Source organism: Somniosus microcephalus, unplaced genomic scaffold (assembly GCF_052327205.1).
Source record: "Somniosus microcephalus isolate GS21.2 unplaced genomic scaffold, FLI_Smic_1.0 unresolved_chr5, whole genome shotgun sequence".
Lineage (NCBI taxonomy): Eukaryota > Metazoa > Chordata > Chondrichthyes > Squaliformes > Somniosidae > Somniosus > Somniosus microcephalus.
In genome coordinates, this window is record NW_028225183.1 from 46167214 (window position 1) to 46191128 (window position 23915).

The 23915-nt window shown below is 38.9% G+C and overlaps 8 non-coding genes across 8 annotated transcripts; all 8 read right to left on the reverse strand.

The window, feature by feature from the left end:
• Positions 1-1034: 1034 nt before the first annotated feature.
• trnak-uuu (transfer RNA lysine (anticodon UUU)) lies at positions 1035-1107 on the reverse strand. Its single transcript has one exon. It is a non-coding gene; the product is annotated as a tRNA-Lys (tRNA).
• Positions 1108-2826: 1719 nt separating this feature from the next.
• trnak-uuu (transfer RNA lysine (anticodon UUU)) lies at positions 2827-2899 on the reverse strand. The gene has a single exon. It is a non-coding gene; the product is annotated as a tRNA-Lys (tRNA).
• A 1730-nt stretch (positions 2900-4629) lies between these two features.
• Positions 4630-4702, reverse strand: trnak-uuu (transfer RNA lysine (anticodon UUU)). Its single transcript has one exon. It is a non-coding gene; the product is annotated as a tRNA-Lys (tRNA).
• Positions 4703-6432: 1730 nt separating this feature from the next.
• trnak-uuu (transfer RNA lysine (anticodon UUU)) lies at positions 6433-6505 on the reverse strand. The gene has a single exon. It is a non-coding gene; the product is annotated as a tRNA-Lys (tRNA).
• A 1730-nt stretch (positions 6506-8235) lies between these two features.
• Positions 8236-8308, reverse strand: trnak-uuu (transfer RNA lysine (anticodon UUU)). The gene has a single exon. It is a non-coding gene; the product is annotated as a tRNA-Lys (tRNA).
• A 1719-nt stretch (positions 8309-10027) lies between these two features.
• On the reverse strand, positions 10028-10100 carry trnak-uuu (transfer RNA lysine (anticodon UUU)). The gene has a single exon. It is a non-coding gene; the product is annotated as a tRNA-Lys (tRNA).
• Positions 10101-13622: 3522 nt separating this feature from the next.
• On the reverse strand, positions 13623-13695 carry trnak-uuu (transfer RNA lysine (anticodon UUU)). The gene has a single exon. It is a non-coding gene; the product is annotated as a tRNA-Lys (tRNA).
• A 1731-nt stretch (positions 13696-15426) lies between these two features.
• trnak-uuu (transfer RNA lysine (anticodon UUU)) lies at positions 15427-15499 on the reverse strand. Its single transcript has one exon. It is a non-coding gene; the product is annotated as a tRNA-Lys (tRNA).
• Between the last annotated feature and the right edge of the window lie 8416 nt (positions 15500-23915).

Below are 23915 nucleotides of genomic sequence, written 5' to 3' on the forward strand. Positions count from 1 at the left end.
GTACACTAATTGGCAGATTATGACGAGTGGTGTCTCTGATTGATCACTTTTGGGAACTCAACTAATCACCGATTTCATTAACGACTTAGTGGATGTGATTGAGAGCCACACATCCAAGTTTGAGGATGACAAAAAAGATAGGCGGCATTATAATCAGTTGAGATGGAAACAAGATATTTGACCAGATATTCATAGATTAAGTGAACGTGTAATTTTCTGGCAAATTGATTTAAATATTAGCAAGTGTGACGTGATCCACTACCGATCTTTATAGGAGTATTTAGAATACACTCCTTATAATGTTAAGCTGGAAACAGTTGATATCCAAATAGACTTGTGTCCCTGTACATATATCATTAAATGGTCATGGACAGGTACAGAAATGAATCAAAAAGCTAATTGAAAAGTGATACTTATATCTGTAGGATTACAATATAAGAGGGTGAAATGATGCCACAGCTATACAAAGCACTGGTTAGGCCACAGCTGCGGTACTGTGTTCAATTCTCGGCATCACAGCTTGGGAATGTATTATTAGGCTTAAAAAGTGAAGGAGACATAGAGTCCAAGGGACAAATTACAACGGGATATTGCACAAACTCGGTTTTTTTTCCTGGAATTTAAAGCTTAAGTGGTGATTTGATTGAAGTATTCACGATATTAAGAGGAAATGCTAGTGCAGATAGCGAGAAGCTATTTCTGATGATTGACCCATCTGGGAGAAGGGGCCATAGCCTCAACATTAGATCCAAGCGTTTCAGGAGAGAAGTTTGTGTGACAGAAATTTGTAACACACTTCCGCAAACAGCAATTATAGCTGGGCCAATTGTCAATTTTAAACTTGTGATTGAGAGATGTTTGTTAACCAAAGGTATTAAGGGATCTGGAGCAAAGGATTGCACACGGATATCGATCGATGATTTAATTAAATGGCAGAAAGGCTCCAGGCATGAAATGGCCTGCTGCTGTTGTTATTTTCTTTGTTAAATGATCAAAGTGCGAATGTAAAGTTGAGTCTCGCGATTTAAAAGCAGCGCCCGAACAGGGACTTGAACCCTGGACCCTCAGATTAAAAGTCTGATGCTCTAACGATTGAGCTATCCGGGCTAAGCTCACAAAAGTACTTTCATTGGCTGCAGTGCATCATTGCATCTCCGACAAATTCAATTTACTTGTCCATAATACAACCTGTACAGCACATTTCCCCCACAAATCCGGATTGACTGCCTCAGACCACCATCACTTCAGAAATATTAAGCCACCCACAAAAGACACGCTCGTTAGCAGCGGAGTCAGATGTGACAAGTGCCGTCCCCCAGATATCTGTATTAGATCATCAACTGTTCACCGTATTTATGACTGAGTTGGATGGAGCAATGGAGCACTGTACATCATATTTTGAAGATTGCACTAAGTTAGACGGTCCGCTTGTAGTGCAGTTGGGAAATGGAGGTAACCAAAGGGACAGAGACAGACACAGTAAGCCGGCAAAACAAAGGCAAATCGAGTTCAATGTACGCAAGTGTGACACCAGCCACTTTGGAACAAAGTAATATAGTTCTGAGTATTTTCTAAATAATGGGAAGCTATTAACTGTTGAGGAGCAAAGAGGTTTATGAGTCCCAGTTCACAAATTATTATTTGCTTGTAGACATGAAGCAAAGACATTTGAAAAAGTCCCGCATATGGGACATTGGGCCAAATTTGAAACGCATGTAATTGAAGGCAAATTATTAACCTGGTTAGGAAATTGGTGGCACGGCAGGAGACAAAGTTTGCAGATGATGATCAGGTACACTAATTGGCAGATTATGACGAGTGGTGCCTCTGATTGATCACTTTTGGGATCTCAACTAATCACCGATTTCATTAACGACTTAGTGGATGTGATTGAGAGCCACACATCCAAGTTTGAGGATGACAAAAAAGATAGGCGGCATTATAATCAGTTGAGATGGAAACAAGACATTTGACCAGATATTCATAGATTAAGTGAATGTGTAATTTTCTGTCAATTGATTTAAATATTAGCAAGTGTGACGTGATCCACTACCGATCTTTATAGGAGTATTTAGAATACACTCCTTATAATGTTAAGCTGGAAACAGTTGATATTCAAATAGACTTGTGTCCCTGTACATATATCATTAAATGGTCATGGACAGGTACAGAAATGAATCAAAAAGCTAATTGAAAAATGATACTTATATCTGTAGGATTACAATATAAGAGGGTGAAATGATGCCACAGCTATACAAAGCACTGGTTAGGCCACAGCTGCGGTACTGTGTTCAATTCTCGGCATCACAGCTTGGGAATGTATTATTAGGCTTAAAAAGTGAAGGAGACATAGAGTCCAAGGGACAAATTACAACGGGATATTGCACAAACTCGGTTTTTTTTCCTGGAATTTAAAGCTTAAGTGGTGATTTGACTGAAGTATTCACGATATTAAGAGGAAATGCTAGTGTAGATAGCGAGAAGCTATTTCTGATGATTGACCCATCTGGGAGAAGGGGCCATAGCCTCAACATTAGATCCAAGCGTTTCAGGATAGAAGTTTGTGTGACAGACATTTGTAACACACTTCCGCAAACAGCAATTAAAGCTGGGCCAATTGTCAATTTTAAACTTGAGATTGAGAGATGTTTGTTAACCAAAGGTATTAAGGGATCTGGAGCAAAGGAATGCAAACGGATATCGATCGATGATTTAATTAAATGGCAGAAAGGCTCCAGGCATGAAATGGCCTGCTGCTGTTGTTATTTTCCTTTGTTAAATGATCAAAGTGCGAATGTAAAGTTGAGTCTCGCGATTTAAAAGCAGCGCCCGAACAGGGACTTGAACCCTGGACCCTCAGATTAAAAGTCTGATGCTCTACCGATTGAGCTATCCGGGCTCTTGCAAAGCCACGCTCACAAAAGTACTTTCATTGGCTGCAGTGCATCATTGCATCTCCGACAAATTCAATTTATTTGTCCATAATACAACCTGCACTGCACATTTCCCCCACAAATCCGGATTGACTGCCTCAGACCACCATCACTTCAGAAATATTAAGCCACCCACAAAAGACACGCTCGTTAGCAGCGGAGTCAGATGTGACAAGTGCCGTCCCCCAGATATCTGTATTAGATCATCAACTGTTCACCGTATTTATGACTGAGTTGGATGGAGCAATGGAGCACTGTACATCATATTTTGAAGATTGCACTAAGTTAGACGGTCCGCTTGTAGTGCAGTTGGGAAATGGAGGTAACCAAAGGGACAGAGACAGACACAGTAAGCCGGCAAAACAAAGGCAAATCGAGTTCAATGTACGCAAGTGTGACACCAGCCACTTTGGAACAAAGTAATATAGTTCTGAGTATTTTCTAAATAATGGGAAGCTATTAACTGTTGAGGAGCAAAGAGGTTTATGAGTCCCAGTTCACAAATTATTATTTGCTTGTAGACATGAAGCAAAGACATTTGAAAAAGTCCCGCATATGGGACATTGGGCCAAATTTGAAACGCATGTAATTGAAGGCAAATTATTAACCTGGTTAGGAAATTGGTGGCACGGCAGGAGACAAAGTTTGCAGATGATGATCAGGTACACTAATTGGCAGATTATGACGAGTGGTGCCTCTGATTGATCACTTTTGGGATCTCAACTAATCACCGATTTCATTAACGACTTAGTGGATGTGATTGAGAGCCACACATCCAAGTTTGAGGATGACAAAAAAGATAGGCGGCATTATAATCAGTTGAGATGGAAACAAGACATTTGACCAGATATTCATAGATTAAGTGAATGTGTAATTTTCTGTCAATTGATTTAAATATTAGCAAGTGTGACGTGATCCACTACCGATCTTTATAGGAGTATTTAGAATACACTCCTTATAATGTTAAGCTGGAAACAGTTGATATTCAAATAGACTTGTGTCCCTGTACATATATCATTAAATGGTCATGGACAGGTACAGAAATGAATCAAAAAGCTAATTGAAAAATGATACTTATATCTGTAGGATTACAATATAAGAGGGTGAAATGATGCCACAGCTATACAAAGCACTGGTTAGGCCACAGCTGCGGTACTGTGTTCAATTCTCGGCATCACAGCTTGGGAATGTATTATTAGGCTTAAAAAGTGAAGGAGACATAGAGTCCAAGGGACAAATTACAACGGGATATTGCACAAACTCGGTTTTTTTTCCTGGAATTTAAAGCTTAAGTGGTGATTTGACTGAAGTATTCACGATATTAAGAGGAAATGCTAGTGTAGATAGCGAGAAGCTATTTCTGATGATTGACCCATCTGGGAGAAGGGGCCATAGCCTCAACATTAGATCCAAGCGTTTCAGGATAGAAGTTTGTGTGACAGACATTTGTAACACACTTCCGCAAACAGCAATTAAAGCTGGGCCAATTGTCAATTTTAAACTTGAGATTGAGAGATGTTTGTTAACCAAAGGTATTAAGGGATCTGGAGCAAAGGAATGCAAACGGATATCGATCGATGATTTAATTAAATGGCAGAAAGGCTCCAGGCATGAAATGGCCTGCTGCTGTTGTTATTTTCCTTTGTTAAATGATCAAAGTGCGAATGTAAAGTTGAGTCTCGCGATTTAAAAGCAGCGCCCGAACAGGGACTTGAACCCTGGACCCTCAGATTAAAAGTCTGATGCTCTACCGATTGAGCTATCCGGGCTCTTGCAAAGCCACGCTCACAAAAGTACTTTCATTGGCTGCAGTGCATCATTGCATCTCCGACAAATTCAATTTATTTGTCCATAATACAACCTGCACTGCACATTTCCCCCACAAATCCGGATTGACTGCCTCAGACCACCATCACTTCAGAAATATTAAGCCACCCACAAAAGACACGCTCGTTAGCAGCGGAGTCAGATGTGACAAGTGCCGTCCCCCAGATATCTGTATTAGATCATCAACTGTTCACCGTATTTATGACTGAGTTGGATGGAGCAATGGAGCACTGTACATCATATTTTGAAGATTGCACTAAGTTAGACGGTCCGCTTGTAGTGCAGTTGGGAAATGGAGGTAACCAAAGGGACAGAGACAGACACAGTAAGCCGGCAAAACAAAGGCAAATCGAGTTCAATGTACGCAAGTGTGACACCAGCCACTTTGGAACAAAGTAATATAGTTCTGAGTATTTTCTAAATAATGGGAAGCTATTAACTGTTGAGGAGCAAAGAGGTTTATGAGTCCCAGTTCACAAATTATTATTTGCTTGTAGACATGAAGCAAAGACATTTGAAAAAGTCCCGCATATGGGACATTGGGCCAAATTTGAAACGCATGTAATTGAAGGCAAATTATTAACCTGGTTAGGAAATTGGTGGCACGGCAGGAGACAAAGTTTGCAGATGATGATCAGGTACACTAATTGGCAGATTATGACGAGTGGTGCCTCTGATTGATCACTTTTGGGATCTCAACTAATCACCGATTTCATTAACGACTTAGTGGATGTGATTGAGAGCCACACATCCAAGTTTGAGGATGACAAAAAAGATAGGCGGCATTATAATCAGTTGAGATGGAAACAAGACATTTGACCAGATATTCATAGATTAAGTGAATGTGTAATTTTCTGTCAATTGATTTAAATATTAGCAAGTGTGACGTGATCCACTACCGATCTTTATAGGAGTATTTAGAATACACTCCTTATAATGTTAAGCTGGAAACAGTTGATATTCAAATAGACTTGTGTCCCTGTACATATATCATTAAATGGTCATGGACAGGTACAGAAATGAATCAAAAAGCTAATTGAAAAATGATACTTATATCTGTAGGATTACAATATAAGAGGGTGAAATGATGCCACAGCTATACAAAGCACTGGTTAGGCCACAGCTGCGGTACTGTGTTCAATTCTCGGCATCACAGCTTGGGAATGTATTATTAGGCTTAAAAAGTGAAGGAGACATAGAGTCCAAGGGACAAATTACAACGGGATATTGCACAAACTCGGTTTTTTTTCCTGGAATTTAAAGCTTAAGTGGTGATTTGACTGAAGTATTCACGATATTAAGAGGAAATGCTAGTGTAGATAGCGAGAAGCTATTTCTGATGATTGACCCATCTGGGAGAAGGGGCCATAGCCTCAACATTAGATCCAAGCGTTTCAGGATAGAAGTTTGTGTGACAGACATTTGTAACACACTTCCGCAAACAGCAATTAAAGCTGGGCCAATTGTCAATTTTAAACTTGAGATTGAGAGATGTTTGTTAACCAAAGGTATTAAGGGATCTGGAGCAAAGGAATGCAAACGGATATCGATCGATGATTTAATTAAATGGCAGAAAGGCTCCAGGCATGAAATGGCCTGCTGCTGTTGTTATTTTCCTTTGTTAAATGATCAAAGTGCGAATGTAAAGTTGAGTCTCGCGATTTAAAAGCAGCGCCCGAACAGGGACTTGAACCCTGGACCCTCAGATTAAAAGTCTGATGCTCTACCGATTGAGCTATCCGGGCTCTTGCAAAGCCAAGCTCACAAAAGTACTTTCATTGGCTGCAGTGCATCATTGCATCTCCGACAAATTCAATTTATTTGTCCATAATACAACCTGCACAGCACATTTCCCCCACAAGTCCGGATTGACTGCCTCAGACCACCATCACTTCAGAAATATTAAGCCACCCACAAAAGACACGCTCGTTAGCAGCGGAGTCAGATGTGACAAGTGCCGTCCCCCAGATATCTGTATTAGATCATCAACTGTTCACCGTATTTATGACTGAGTTGGATGGAGCAATGGAGCACTGTACATCATATTTTGAAGATCGCACTAAGTTAGACGGTCCGCTTGTAGTGCAGTTTTGAAATGGAGGTAATCAAAGGGACAGAGACAGACACAGTAAGCCGGCAAAACAAAGGCAAATCGAGTTCAATGTACGCAAGTGTGACACCAGCCACTTTGGAACAAAGTAATATAGTTCTGAGTATTTTCTAAATAACGGGAAGCTATTAACTGTTGAGGAGCAAAGAGGTTTATGAGTCCCAGTTCACAAATTATAATTTGCTTGTAGACATGAAGCAAAGACATTTGATAAAGTCCCGCATATGGGACATTGGGCCAAATTTGAAACGCATGTAATTGAAGGCAGATTATTAACCTGGTTAGGAAATTGGTGGCACGGCAGGAGACAAAGTTTGCAGATGATGATCAGGTACACTAATTGGCAGATTATGACGAGTGGTGTCTCTGATTGATCACTTTTGGGAACTCAACTAATCACCGATTTCATTAACGACTTAGTGGATGTGATTGAGAGCCACACATCCAAGTTTGAGGATGACAAAAAAGATAGGCGGCATTATAATCAGTTGAGATGGAAACAAGATATTTGACCAGATATTCATAGATTAAGTGAACGTGTAATTTTCTGGCAAATTGATTTAAATATTAACAAGTGTGACGTGATCCACTACCGATCTTTATAGGAGTATTTAGAATACACTCCTTATAATGTTAAGCTGGAAACAGTTGATATCCAAATAGACTTGTGTCCCTGTACATATATCATTAAATGGTCATGGACAGGTACAGAAATGAATCAAAAAGCTAATTGAAAAGTGATACTTATATCTGTAGGATTACAATATAAGAGGGTGAAATGATGCCACAGCTATACAAAGCACTGGTTAGGCCACAGCTGCGGTACTGTGTTCAATTCTCGGCATCACAGCTTGGGAATGTATTATTAGGCTTAAAAAGTGAAGGAGACATAGAGTCCAAGGGACAAATTACAACGGGATATTGCACAAACTCGGTTTTTTTTCCTGGAATTTAAAGCTTAAGTGGTGATTTGATTGAAGTATTCACGATATTAAGAGGAAATGCTAGTGCAGATAGCGAGAAGCTATTTCTGATGATTGACCCATCTGGGAGAAGGGGCCATAGCCTCAACATTAGATCCAAGCGTTTCAGGAGAGAAGTTTGTGTGACAGAAATTTGTAACACACTTCCGCAAACAGCAATTATAGCTGGGCCAATTGTCAATTTTAAAATTGTGATTGAGAGATGTTTGTTAACCAAAGGTATTAAGGGATCTGGAGCATAGGATTGCACACGGATATCGATCGATGATTTAATTAAATGGCAGAAAGGCTCCAGGCATGAAATGGCCTGCTGCTGTTGTTATTTTCTTTGTTAAATGATCAAAGTGCGAATGTAAAGTTGAGTCTCGCGATTTAAAAGCAGCGCCCGAACAGGGACTTGAACCCTGGACCCTCAGATTAAAAGTCTGATGCTCTAACGATTGAGCTATCCGGGCTAAGCTCACAAAAGTACTTTCATTGGCTGCAGTGCATCATTGCATCTCCGACAAATTCAATTTACTTGTCCATAATACAACCTGTACAGCACATTTCCCCCACAAATCCGGATTGACTGCCTCAGACCACCATCACTTCAGAAATATTAAGCCACCCACAAAAGACACGCTCGTTAGCAGCGGAGTCAGATGTGACAAGTGCCGTCCCCCAGATATCTGTATTAGATCATCAACTGTTCACCGTATTTATGACTGAGTTGGATGGAGCAATGGAGCACTGTACATCATATTTTGAAGATTGCACTAAGTTAGACGGTCCGCTTGTAGTGCAGTTGGGAAATGGAGGTAACCAAAGGGACAGAGACAGACACAGTAAGCCGGCAAAACAAAGGCAAATCGAGTTCAATGTACGCAAGTGTGACACCAGCCACTTTGGAACAAAGTAATATAGTTCTGAGTATTTTCTAAATAATGGGAAGCTATTAACTGTTGAGGAGCAAAGAGGTTTATGAGTCCCAGTTCACAAATTATTATTTGCTTGTAGACATGAAGCAAAGACATTTGAAAAAGTCCCGCATATGGGACATTGGGCCAAATTTGAAACGCATGTAATTGAAGGCAAATTATTAACCTGGTTAGGAAATTGGTGGCACGGCAGGAGACAAAGTTTGCAGATGATGATCAGGTACACTAATTGGCAGATTATGACGAGTGGTGCCTCTGATTGATCACTTTTGGGATCTCAACTAATCACCGATTTCATTAACGACTTAGTGGATGTGATTGAGAGCCACACATCCAAGTTTGAGGATGACAAAAAAGATAGGCGGCATTATAATCAGTTGAGATGGAAACAAGACATTTGACCAGATATTCATAGATTAAGTGAATGTGTAATTTTCTGTCAATTGATTTAAATATTAGCAAGTGTGACGTGATCCACTACCGATCTTTATAGGAGTATTTAGAATACACTCCTTATAATGTTAAGCTGGAAACAGTTGATATTCAAATAGACTTGTGTCCCTGTACATATATCATTAAATGGTCATGGACAGGTACAGAAATGAATCAAAAAGCTAATTGAAAAATGATACTTATATCTGTAGGATTACAATATAAGAGGGTGAAATGATGCCACAGCTATACAAAGCACTGGTTAGGCCACAGCTGCGGTACTGTGTTCAATTCTCGGCATCACAGCTTGGGAATGTATTATTAGGCTTAAAAAGTGAAGGAGACATAGAGTCCAAGGGACAAATTACAACGGGATATTGCACAAACTCGGTTTTTTTTCCTGGAATTTAAAGCTTAAGTGGTGATTTGACTGAAGTATTCACGATATTAAGAGGAAATGCTAGTGTAGATAGCGAGAAGCTATTTCTGATGATTGACCCATCTGGGAGAAGGGGCCATAGCCTCAACATTAGATCCAAGCGTTTCAGGATAGAAGTTTGTGTGACAGACATTTGTAACACACTTCCGCAAACAGCAATTAAAGCTGGGCCAATTGTCAATTTTAAACTTGAGATTGAGAGATGTTTGTTAACCAAAGGTATTAAGGGATCTGGAGCAAAGGAATGCAAACGGATATCGATCGATGATTTAATTAAATGGCAGAAAGGCTCCAGGCATGAAATGGCCTGCTGCTGTTGTTATTTTCCTTTGTTAAATGATCAAAGTGCGAATGTAAAGTTGAGTCTCGCGATTTAAAAGCAGCGCCCGAACAGGGACTTGAACCCTGGACCCTCAGATTAAAAGTCTGATGCTCTACCGATTGAGCTATCCGGGCTCTTGCAAAGCCAAGCTCACAAAAGTACTTTCATTGGCTGCAGTGCAACATTGCATCTCCGACAAATTCAATTTATTTGTCCATAATACAACCTGCACAGCACATTTCCCCCACAAGTCCGGATTGACTGCCTCAGACCACCATCACTTCAGAAATATTAAGCCACCCACAAAAGACACGCTCGTTAGCAGCGGAGTCAGATGTGACAAGTGCCGTCCCCCAGATATCTGTATTAGATCATCAACTGTTCACCGTATTTATGACTGAGTTGGATGGAGCAATGGAGCACTGTACATCATATTTTGAAGATCGCACTAAGTTAGACGGTCCGCTTGTAGTGCAGTTTTGAAATGGAGGTAATCAAAGGGACAGAGACAGACACAGTAAGCCGGCAAAACAAAGGCAAATCGAGTTCAATGTACGCAAGTGTGACACCAGCCACTTTGGAACAAAGTAATATAGTTCTGAGTATTTTCTAAATAACGGGAAGCTATTAACTGTTGAGGAGCAAAGAGGTTTATGAGTCCCAGTTCACAAATTATAATTTGCTTGTAGACATGAAGCAAAGACATTTGATAAAGTCCCGCATATGGGACATTGGGCCAAATTTGAAACGCATGTAATTGAAGGCAGATTATTAACCTGGTTAGGAAATTGGTGGCACGGCAGGAGACAAAGTTTGCAGATGATGATCAGGTACACTAATTGGCAGATTATGACGAGTGGTGTCTCTGATTGATCACTTTTGGGAACTCAACTAATCACCGATTTCATTAACGACTTAGTGGATGTGATTGAGAGCCACACATCCAAGTTTGAGGATGACAAAAAAGATAGGCGGCATTATAATCAGTTGAGATGGAAACAAGATATTTGACCAGATATTCATAGATTAAGTGAACGTGTAATTTTCTGGCAAATTGATTTAAATATTAACAAGTGTGACGTGATCCACTACCGATCTTTATAGGAGTATTTAGAATACACTCCTTATAATGTTAAGCTGGAAACAGTTGATATCCAAATAGACTTGTGTCCCTGTACATATATCATTAAATGGTCATGGACAGGTACAGAAATGAATCAAAAAGCTAATTGAAAAGTGATACTTATATCTGTAGGATTACAATATAAGAGGGTGAAATGATGCCACAGCTATACAAAGCACTGGTTAGGCCACAGCTGCGGTACTGTGTTCAATTCTCGGCATCACAGCTTGGGAATGTATTATTAGGCTTAAAAAGTGAAGGAGACATAGAGTCCAAGGGACAAATTACAACGGGATATTGCACAAACTCGGTTTTTTTTCCTGGAATTTAAAGCTTAAGTGGTGATTTGATTGAAGTATTCACGATATTAAGAGGAAATGCTAGTGCAGATAGCGAGAAGCTATTTCTGATGATTGACCCATCTGGGAGAAGGGGCCATAGCCTCAACATTAGATCCAAGCGTTTCAGGAGAGAAGTTTGTGTGACAGAAATTTGTAACACACTTCCGCAAACAGCAATTATAGCTGGGCCAATTGTCAATTTTAAAATTGTGATTGAGAGATGTTTGTTAACCAAAGGTATTAAGGGATCTGGAGCATAGGATTGCACACGGATATCGATCGATGATTTAATTAAATGGCAGAAAGGCTCCAGGCATGAAATGGCCTGCTGCTGTTGTTATTTTCTTTGTTAAATGATCAAAGTGCGAATGTAAAGTTGAGTCTCGCGATTTAAAAGCAGCGCCCGAACAGGGACTTGAACCCTGGACCCTCAGATTAAAAGTCTGATGTTCTAACGATTGAGCTATCCGGGCTAAGCTCACAAAAGTACTTTCATTGGCTGCAGTGCATCATTGCATCTCCGACAAATTCAATTTACTTGTCCATAATACAACCTGTACAGCACATTTCCCCCACAAATCCGGATTGACTGCCTCAGACCACCATCACTTCAGAAATATTAAGCCACCCACAAAAGACACGCTCGTTAGCAGCGGAGTCAGATGTGACAAGTGCCGTCCCCCAGATATCTGTATTAGATCATCAACTGTTCACCGTATTTATGACTGAGTTGGATGGAGCAATGGAGCACTGTACATCATATTTTGAAGATTGCACTAAGTTAGACGGTCCGCTTGTAGTGCAGTTGGGAAATGGAGGTAACCAAAGGGACAGAGACAGACACAGTAAGCCGGCAAAACAAAGGCAAATCGAGTTCAATGTACGCAAGTGTGACACCAGCCACTTTGGAACAAAGTAATATAGTTCTGAGTATTTTCTAAATAATGGGAAGCTATTAACTGTTGAGGAGCAAAGAGGTTTATGAGTCCCAGTTCACAAATTATTATTTGCTTGTAGACATGAAGCAAAGACATTTGAAAAAGTCCCGCATATGGGACATTGGGCCAAATTTGAAACGCATGTAATTGAAGGCAAATTATTAACCTGGTTAGGAAATTGGTGGCACGGCAGGAGACAAAGTTTGCAGATGATGATCAGGTACACTAATTGGCAGATTATGACGAGTGGTGCCTCTGATTGATCACTTTTGGGATCTCAACTAATCACCGATTTCATTAACGACTTAGTGGATGTGATTGAGAGCCACACATCCAAGTTTGAGGATGACAAAAAAGATAGGCGGCATTATAATCAGTTGAGATGGAAACAAGACATTTGACCAGATATTCATAGATTAAGTGAATGTGTAATTTTCTGTCAATTGATTTAAATATTAGCAAGTGTGACGTGATCCACTACCGATCTTTATAGGAGTATTTAGAATACACTCCTTATAATGTTAAGCTGGAAACAGTTGATATTCAAATAGACTTGTGTCCCTGTACATATATCATTAAATGGTCATGGACAGGTACAGAAATGAATCAAAAAGCTAATTGAAAAATGATACTTATATCTGTAGGATTACAATATAAGAGGGTGAAATGATGCCACAGCTATACAAAGCACTGGTTAGGCCACAGCTGCGGTACTGTGTTCAATTCTCGGCATCACAGCTTGGGAATGTATTATTAGGCTTAAAAAGTGAAGGAGACATAGAGTCCAAGGGACAAATTACAACGGGATATTGCACAAACTCGGTTTTTTTTCCTGGAATTTAAAGCTTAAGTGGTGATTTGACTGAAGTATTCACGATATTAAGAGGAAATGCTAGTGTAGATAGCGAGAAGCTATTTCTGATGATTGACCCATCTGGGAGAAGGGGCCATAGCCTCAACATTAGATCCAAGCGTTTCAGGATAGAAGTTTGTGTGACAGACATTTGTAACACACTTCCGCAAACAGCAATTAAAGCTGGGCCAATTGTCAATTTTAAACTTGAGATTGAGAGATGTTTGTTAACCAAAGGTATTAAGGGATCTGGAGCAAAGGAATGCAAACGGATATCGATCGATGATTTAATTAAATGGCAGAAAGGCTCCAGGCATGAAATGGCCTGCTGCTGTTGTTATTTTCCTTTGTTAAATGATCAAAGTGCGAATGTAAAGTTGAGTCTCGCGATTTAAAAGCAGCGCCCGAACAGGGACTTGAACCCTGGACCCTCAGATTAAAAGTCTGATGCTCTACCGATTGAGCTATCCGGGCTCTTGCAAAGCCAAGCTCACAAAAGTACTTTCATTGGCTGCAGTGCATCATTGCATCTCCGACAAATTCAATTTATTTGTCCATAATACAACCTGCACAGCACATTTCCCCCACAAGTCCGGATTGACTGCCTCAGACCACCATCACTTCAGAAATATTAAGCCACCCACAAAAGACACGCTCGTTAGCAGCGGAGTCAGATGTGACAAGTGCCGTCCCCCAGATATCTGTATTAGATCATCAACTGTTCACCGTATTTATGACTGAGTTGGATGGAGCAATGGAGCACTGTACATCATATTTTGAAGATCGCACTAAGTTAGACGGTCCGCTTGTAGTGCAGTTGGGAAATGGAGGTAACCAAAGGGACAGAGACAGACACAGTAAGCCGGCAAAACAAAGGCAAATCGAGTTCAATGTACGCAAGTGTGACACCAGCCACTTTGGAACAAAGTAATATAGTTCTGAGTATTTTCTAAATAATGGGAAGCTATTAACTGTTGAGGAGCAAAGAGGTTTATGAGTCCCAGTTCACAAATTATTATTTGCTTGTAGACATGAAGCAAAGACATTTGAAAAAGTCCCGCATATGGGACATTGGGCCAAATTTGAAACGCATGTAATTGAAGGCAAATTATTAACCTGGTTAGGAAATTGGTGGCACGGCAGGAGACAAAGTTTGCAGATGATGATCAGGTACACTAATTGGCAGATTATGACGAGTGGTGTCTCTGATTGATCACTTTTGGGAACTCAACTAATCACCGATTTCATTAACGACTTAGTGGATGTGATTGAGAGCCACACATCCAAGTTTGAGGATGACAAAAAAGATAGGCGGCATTATAATCAGTTGAGATGGAAACAAGACATTTGACCAGATATTCATAGATTAAGTGAATGTGTAATTTTCTGTCAAATTGATTTAAATATTAGCAAGTGTGACGTGATCCACTACCGATCTTTATAGGAGTATTTAGAATACACTCCTTATAATGTTAAGCTGGAAACAGTTGATATTCAAATAGACTTGTGTCCCTGTACATATATCATTAAATGGTCATGGACAGGTACAGAAATGAATCAAAAAGCTAATTGAAAAGTGATACTTATATCTGTAGGATTACAATATAAGAGGGTGAAATGATGCCACAGCTATACAAAGCACTGGTTAGGCCACAGCTGCGGTACTGTGTTCAATTCTCGGCATCACAGCTTGGGAATGTATTATTAGGCTTAAAAAGTGAAGGAGACATTGAGTCCAAGGGACAAATTACAACGGGATATTGCACAAACTCGGGTTTTTTTCCTGGAATTTAGAAGCTTAAGTGTTGATTTGATTGAAGTATTCAAGATATTAAGAGGAAATGCGAGTGGAAATAGCGAGAAGCTATTTCTGGTGATTGACCCATCTGGGAGAAGGGGCCATAGCCTCAACATTAGATCCAAGCGTTTCAGGAGAGAAGTTTGTGTGACAGAAATTTGTAACACACTTCCGCAAACAGCAATTAAAGCTGGGCCAATTGTCAATTTTAAACTTGTGATTGAGAGATGTTTGTTAACCAAAGGTATTAAGGGATCTGGAGCAAAGGATTGCAAACGGATATCGATCGATGATTTAATTAAATGGCAGAAAGGCTCCAGGCATGAAATGGCCTGCTGCTGTTGTTATTTTCTTTGTTAATTGATCAAAGTGCGAATGTAAAGTTGAGTCTCGCGATTTAAAAGCAGCGCCCGAACAGGGACTTGAACCCTGGACCCTCAGATTAAAAGTCTGATGCTCTACCGATTGAGCTATCGGGGCTCTTGCAATTCAAACCTCACAATAGTACTTTCATTGGCTGCAGTGCATCATTGCATCTCCGACAAATTCAATTTACTTGTCCATAATCCAGCCTGCACAGCACACTTTTCCCACAAACTCTTGATTGACTGCCTCAGACCACCATCACTTCAGAAATATTAACCCACCCACAAAAGACATGCTCGTTAACAGCGGAGTCAGATGTGACAAGTGCCGTCCCCCAGATCTGTCTTAGATCATCAACTGTTCACCGTATTTATGACTGACTTGGATGGAGCAATGGAGCACTGCAGATTATATTTTGAAGATCGCACTAAGTTAGACGGTCCGCTCGTAGTGCAGTTGGGAAATGGAGGTAACCAAAGACACAGTAAGCCGGCAAAACAAAGGCAAATCGAGTTCAATGTACGCAAGTTTGACACCAGCCACTTTGGAACAAAGTGAGATAGTTCTGAGTATTTTCTAAATAATGGGAAGCTATTAACTGTTGAGGAGCAAAGAGGTTTATGAGTCCCAGTTCACAAATTATTATTAGCTTGTAGACATGGAGCAAAAGACATTTGATAAAGTCCATTGCAATGTGCTATTGTATTGCATTTTAATTATATGGAAAAGTGATATTTCATTGCAATGTGCTATTGAATTGCAAATGATTATCATATTGCAAGTTGATATTCCATTGCAATGTGCTGTTGCATTGCTAATTACTGTTATATTGCAGTGATATTTCACTGCAATATTCTATTGCATTGCAATGACTATTATATAGCAAAGTGATATTCCATTGCAATGCTCCATTGTATTGCAATGACTATTCTATTGCAAAGTTATATTTCATTACAATGTTTGTTTGCATTGCAAATGACGATTGTTTGGCAAAGTGCTTTCCATTGCAATGCTCTATTGCATTGCAAATGATGATTATATTGCAGGGATAATCCATTACAATGTTCTGTTGCATTACAAATGACAACTTTGTTGCAAAGTGATTTTCCATTGCAACGCCTTATTGCATTGCAAATTAACATAATATTGCAAGTTAAAATTCCATTGCAATCTTCTATTGCACTTCAAATGACAATTATATTGTAAAGTGATACTCCATTGCAATGTGCTACGGCATTGCAGATTACTGATATTTTGCAACATGATAATCCTTTGCAATGTTCTGCATTGCAAATGACGATCATGTTGCAAAGCGATATTATATTGCAATGCGATTTTGTTCTGCAAATGATTAATTTATTTCAAGTTAAAAGACCATTGCAATGTCATATTGGATTGCAAATAACCATTATATTGCAAAGTGATATTCCATTCCAATGCTCTATTGCATTGCAAATGACGATTATATTGAAGTGCTATTCCATTGCAATGTTCTGTTACATTGCCAATGAACATTACGTTGCAAAGTGATATTCCATTGGAATGTCTTATTCCATTGCAATGTTCTGTTGCATTGCAAATTACTATTCCATTGCAAATTAATATTCCAATGCAATGTTTCATTACATTGCAATAAATGTTATGTTGCAAAATAATATTCCATTGCAATGCTCTATTGCATTGAAATGACTATTATCTTAAAAACTGATATTATATAGCAAAATTCCATTGCATTGCTATGACTATTATGTTGCAAAGTGATATTCCATTGCAATATTCTATTGTGTTGCAAATGACGATGATATTTCAGTGATAATCCATTACAATTTTCTATTGCTTTGCAAATGACTGCAATGTGGCAAAGGGATATTCCACTGCAACGTCCTATTGCATTGCAAATGAATGTAATATTTCAAGTTATATTTCCATTGCAATGTTCTGTTGCATTTCAAATGACAATTATATTGTAAAGTGATACTCCATTGCAATGTGCTGTTCATTGAAAATTACTATTATTTTGCAACGCGCTAATCAATTGCAATGTTCTAAAGCATTGCAAATGACTACCATATTGCAAAGCGATATTATGTTGCCATGTGATATTCTTTTGCAAATGCCAATTATATTGCAAGTTACTAGTCCATTGCAATGTCATATTGCACTGCAAATCTTTATTATATTGCAAAGTGATATTCCAATGCAATGTGCTGTTGCATTGCAAATGACTATTAAATGTCAAACTGATATTCCAGTGCAATGTTCCATTGTATTGCAATGACTATTATATTGCAAAGTAATATTCCATTGCAATGTTCCATTGTATTTCAATGACTATTATATTGCAAAGTGATACTTCATTCCAAACATCTATTGCATTGCAAATGAAGAGTATATTGCAAAATGTTACTCAAGTTCAATGTTCTATTGCATTGCAAATGTCAATTATATTGCAAAGTGCTATTCCATTGCAATGTGCCATTGCATTTTAAATTAATGTTACATTGGAAATTGATATTCCACTGCAATGTTCTATTGCATTGCAAATGACGATTATATTGCAGTTATATTCCATTGCAATGTGCAATTGCATTGCAAATGACTGCTACAATGCAAAGTGAGGTTCAATTGCATAGTCCTATTGCATTGCAAATCACGAACAGAAGTCAAAGCGCTATTAAATTGTAATTTTCTATTACATTGCAAATGACTATTTTATTGCAATGTGTTATTCCATTGCAATGTTCTATTGAAGTGCAAATGACAATTATATTGCAGTGATAATCAATTCCAATATTCTGTGGCATTGCAAATGAATACTATGTTGCAAAAGGAAGTTCCACTGCAACGTCATATTGCATTGAAAATGAATATTCTATCGCAAGTTATATTTCCATTGCAATGTTTGGTTGCATTTCAAATGACAATTATATTTTAAAGTGATACTCCATTGCAATGAGCTGTTGTATTGCAAATTACTATTATTTTGCAACACGCTAATCAATTGCAATGTTCTACTGCATTGCAAATGACAATCATATTACAAGGCAATGTTATATTGCCATGTGATATTGTTTTGCAAATGACTATTATATTGCAAGTTACTAGTCCATTGCAATGTCATATTGCATTGCAAATCACTATTATATTGCAACGTGATATTCTTTTGCATCGTGCTATTGTATTGCAAATGATGATTATATGGTGAAGTTATATTCAATTGCAATGTTATACTGTATTGCAAATGACTATTATATTTCAAACTGATATTCCAGTACAATGTTCCAATGCATTGCAATGAGTATTATATTGCAAAGTAAGATTCCATTGCAATGTTCCATTGAATTGCAATGACTATTATATTGCAAAGTGATACTGCATTCCAAACTTCTATTGCATTATAAATGAAGAATATATTGCAAAGTCACACTCCAGTGCAATGTTTTATTGCATTGCAAATGTCAATTATATTGCAAAGTGATATTCCATTGCAATGTGCCATTGCATTGTAAATTAATGTTATATTGGAAATTGATATTCCACTGCAATGTTCTATTGCATTGCAAATGACGATTATATTGCAGTGATATGCCATTGCAATGTGCAATTGCATTGCAAATGACTGCTACAATGCAAAGTGAGGTTGAAATGCAAGGTCCTATTGCATTGCAAATGATGCCCAGAAGTCAAAGGGACATTAAATTGTAATTTTGTATTACATTGGAAATGACTATTATATTTCAAACTGATATTCCAGTGCAATGTTCCATTGCACTGCAATGACTATTATATTGCAAAGTAATATTCCTTTGCAATGTTCCATTGCATTGTGATGACTATTATATTGCAAAGTGATACTTCATTTCTTACCTCTATTGCATTGCAAATGAAGAGTATATTGCAAAGTGATACTCCAGTGTAAGGTGCTATTGCATTGCAAATGTCAATTATATTGCAAAGTTATATCCCATTGCAATGTGACATTGCATTGTAAATTAATGTAATATTGCAAATTGATATTCCACTGCAATGTTCTACTGCACTGCAAATGACGATTATATTGCAGTGATATTCCATTGCAATGTGCAATTGCATTGCAAATGACTGCTACAATGCAAAGTGAGGTGCAATTGCAGAGACCTATTGCATTGCAAATGATGATCAGAAGTCAAACCGAAATTAAATTGTGATTTACTATTACATTGCAAAGGACTATTATATTGCAAACTGAAATGCCATTGCAATGTTCCATTGCATTGCAATGTCTAATATATTGCAAAGTGATATTCCATTGCAATGTTCTATTGCAGTGTAAAAGGACAAATATATTACAACGTTATATTTCCATTGCAATCTTCTGTTGCATTTCAAATGACAATTATATTGTAAAGTGATACTCCATTGCAAGGTGCTATTGCATTGCAAATTACTATTATTTTGCAATGCACTAATCAATTGCAATGTTCTACTAAATTGCAAATGACGATCATATTATAAAAGCGATATTATACTGCCATGTGATATTGTTTTGCAAATGACTATTATATTGCAAGTTACTAGTCCATTGCAATGTCATGTTGCTTTGCAAATGACTATTATATTGCAAAGTGATATTCCATTTCAATGTGCTATTGCAGTGCAAATGACAATTATATTGCAAAGTGATATTCCATTGCAATATTCTACTGCATTGCAAACGATGGTCAGAAGTCAGAGCGACATTGATTTGTAATTTTCTATTACATTGCAAAGGACTATTGTATTGCAAACTGATATTCCATTGCAATGATCATTGCATTGCAATCACTATTCCATTTCAAAGTTATATTACATTGCTATATTTGATTGCATTGCAAATGACAATTATATTGCAAAGTGATATTCCTTTTCAATGTTAATTGCAGTTCAAAGGACAATTATATTGCAGTGATAATCAATTACAATGTTCTGTTGCATTGAAAATGTCTACTATGTTGCAAAGTGATATTCCATTGCAATATCCTATTGCATTGCAAATCAATATAATATTGCAAGCTAAAATTACATTGCAATGTCCTATTGCATTTCAAATGGCAATTATATTGTAAAGTGATACTAATTTGCAATGTGCTATTGCATTGCAAATTACTATTATTTTGCAACGCGCTATTCCATTGCAAAATTCTACGGCATTACAAATGACGATCATATTGCAAAGTGATATTATATTGCAATGTGATATTGTGTAGCAAGTGACTGTTACATTGCAAGTTAATAGTCCATTGCAATGTCATATTTCATTGCAAATGACTATTATATTGCAAAGTGACATTACATTGTAAAGTGCTATTGCATTGCAAATGACGATTATATTGCAAAGTGATAATCCTTTGCAATTTTCTACTGAATTGCAAATGACGATCATATCCAAAAGCAATATTCCATTGCAATGTTCTATTGCATTGGAAATCATGATCTTATTACAAAGCGATATTCCATTGCAATACTCTGTTGCATTGCAAATGACGATTAATATGCAAACTGATAATCGAGTGCAATGTTCCATTGCATTGCAATTATTATTATATTACAAAATAATATTCCGTTGCAATGTTCCATTGCATTGCCATGACTATTATATTGCAAAGTGATATTTAATTCCAAAGTTATATTGCATTGCAAATTACGGTTATATTGCAAAGTGATACATCATTGAAACGTTCTATTGCATTGCAAATGATTATCATATTGCAAAGTGATATCCCATTGCAATCTGCTATTGCTATGTAAATTACTATTATATTGCAAAGTGATATTCCATTGTAATGTGCAATTGCATTGCAAATGACTGCTACAGTGCAAAATTAGGTTCAATTGCAAAGTCCTATAGCATTGCAATGACCATCAGAAGGCAAAGCTATATTCCATTGCAATTGTCTATTACATTGCAAATTGCTATTATTGAGCTAAGTTATATTCCATTGCAATGTTCCATTGCATTGCAATGACTATTATAATGCAAAGTTATATTCCATTGCAATGTTTGATTGCATTGCAAATGACTTTTATATTGCAAACTGATATTCCATTGCAACGTTTATTGCATTGCAAGTGCCGGTTATATTGCAGAGACAATCCATTACAATGTTCTATTGCATTGCAAATGACGATCATATTACAAAGCGATATTCCATTGCTAAGTTCTATTGCATTGCAAATGTAGAATGTATTGCAAAGTGATACTCCATTGCAATGTTCTATTGCATTGCAAATGTCAATTATATTGCAAATTGATATTCCATTGCAATGTACTATTGCCTTGCAAATGAATTATATTGCAGAGTGATATTCCATTGAAATGTGCTATTGCATGGCAAATTACTATTAAACTGCAAAGTGATATTCCACTGCAATGTTATATTGCATTGCAAATGGCGATTATGTTTCAGGGATATTCAATTATAACGTGCAATTGCATTGCAAATGACTGCTACAATGCAAAGTGAGGTGCAATTGCAATGTCCTATTGCATTGCAAATAACGATCAGAAGGCAAAACGATAAACAAAGAAACATAGAAACGTAGAAGATAGGAGCAGGAGTAGGCCATTCGGCCCCTCGAGCCTACTCTGCCATTCAATGCGATCATGGCTGATAATCCAAATTCAGTACCCTGTGATTAATAAAGACTCACTACGCACTTGGTTGTACATAAAGCAAGGCTTTAATCGACTTGTAACAGAACATGGAGGTCTAGTTAGTAGCCACTAGCTTCCTGTTTCTAGACTGTCTCGGGCCAAGCTGGGCCCACGCCCTAGTATTTATACTCCTCGGGCGGCGCCCTCAGCTGGCCGTTCAGTAGTACTTCCCTGTGGAAATTTCAATTTATGAAATTCTTCCTCCCTAAAAGGTTTGGAAGTCCACTCTTCCTTTAACAGGCTAGGCAGACCAAAAATAGCCGTAGTCATTTAGCTTTCTGCTTGTGACCAGAGGGCACATCTCCCCGGACTGTGTCCTGGGCCCTGGGTCGCTTGGCCCGTACCGGTAAGTCGGTAGAGTCCACGTTGTCTTGATCGTCCTGTGGAGGCCTGGGAATATCATGAATCTGGGTGCGGGTCCTCACAGGCATGGAGCTGGCCTCATCCTGGGTCGTAGCCGGAGATTGTTCGGCGTCCTCATTTCGTGTGGCCATCCTACGGGGAGCGTTCGGCTCCCTGAGTTGATCCGGTAGCACTGCCAGCAGATCCCTCGATGTCCCAGGTAGGGCATCATCTTCATAGGGGTGCGGAGTGTTGACATCATCGTCATGGGATCCTACATCATTCGGGCCTGTGTGACCAGTTGGGCATGGAGCCAGATCTCTGAGCGAGGCAATGGACTCCCGGCCATCAGGGTACTGCACGTGTGCATATGTTGGGTTTACCTCCGTTAACTCCACCTCGTCAATGAGAGGTTCATTCATGGCCGACCGGACAAACCTCTGGAGTAGCACGGGGCTGGAGCCACCAACCATGATGGTAGAGATGTCCCATGTGTAGAGCGATGCCAGAACTTGAAGAATCGCTCATGAGGTGTGAAATTAGTGGAGTTGGAGAGGAGAGACCTGATAGAGTGTAACACGTCAGCGGCACAGTTTCCCACTGCTGGTCTGGTCGTTTGCGTGACCTCAGCGCCAGACAGACACCATTCAAGATCATGGCATTGTAGCTTTCAACCTGTCCATTGTCGATTGGGTGAGATGGTGTCGTCTTACTCAAGATGATTCCCCATTGGGAGAGATACCTTTTAAGTTCACTCGACATAAAGGAGGGACCCCAATCCATTTGGATAAAATTGGCCATCCAGCAAAGGGAAAAGACCTGATCGAGGCGTTTAATTACCGTAGAGGTAAGCATATTAGGACAGGGAAGGCAGAGGGAAAGTGTGAATGCTCGTCTACCATTGTAAGTAGGTAGGTGTTCTGCGTCGACGAAGGCAATGGTCCTTTAAAGTCTATGCTGAGCCTCTGCATAGACTGCATTGCATGTATGAGCAAGTCATCTGATGGGCAGAAGAATTGTGGTTTCAATTCCTACAGGAGGAGCAAGTTTTCTTTATGTCTTCCATTGACAATGATAGATTTTTGGAGCGCACAAAGTGCAAGATAAGGGTAACGCCAGGATGGCATTAGTCCATATGCAGATCCACCAGAGTCGACGTTGAAATTGAAGAGCAAAATGCCCGTGTGAAGGTATCAGGGGCAAAATTCTATTTGCCAGGTCGGTAAAGGATAATATATTCAAAGGCGGCCAGCTCCATCCTCCAGAGTTGTATTTTATTATTTTAAATTTTTGTGCACTTCTGGTTATCCAACATGAAGGCCACGGAGCGCTGGCCAGTTACAAGCGTGAAATGGCGCAGAGCAAGAAAATGACTCCAGTGGCATACAGCCTCGATGATGGCTGTAGCCTCCTTCTCGACGCGGGGTAATGGAGTTCGCTACCCTGTATGGTTCTGGATAGGAATGCCATGGGCCGACCACCTTGATTCAAGGTAGCCGAGATCGCCACCTCCGA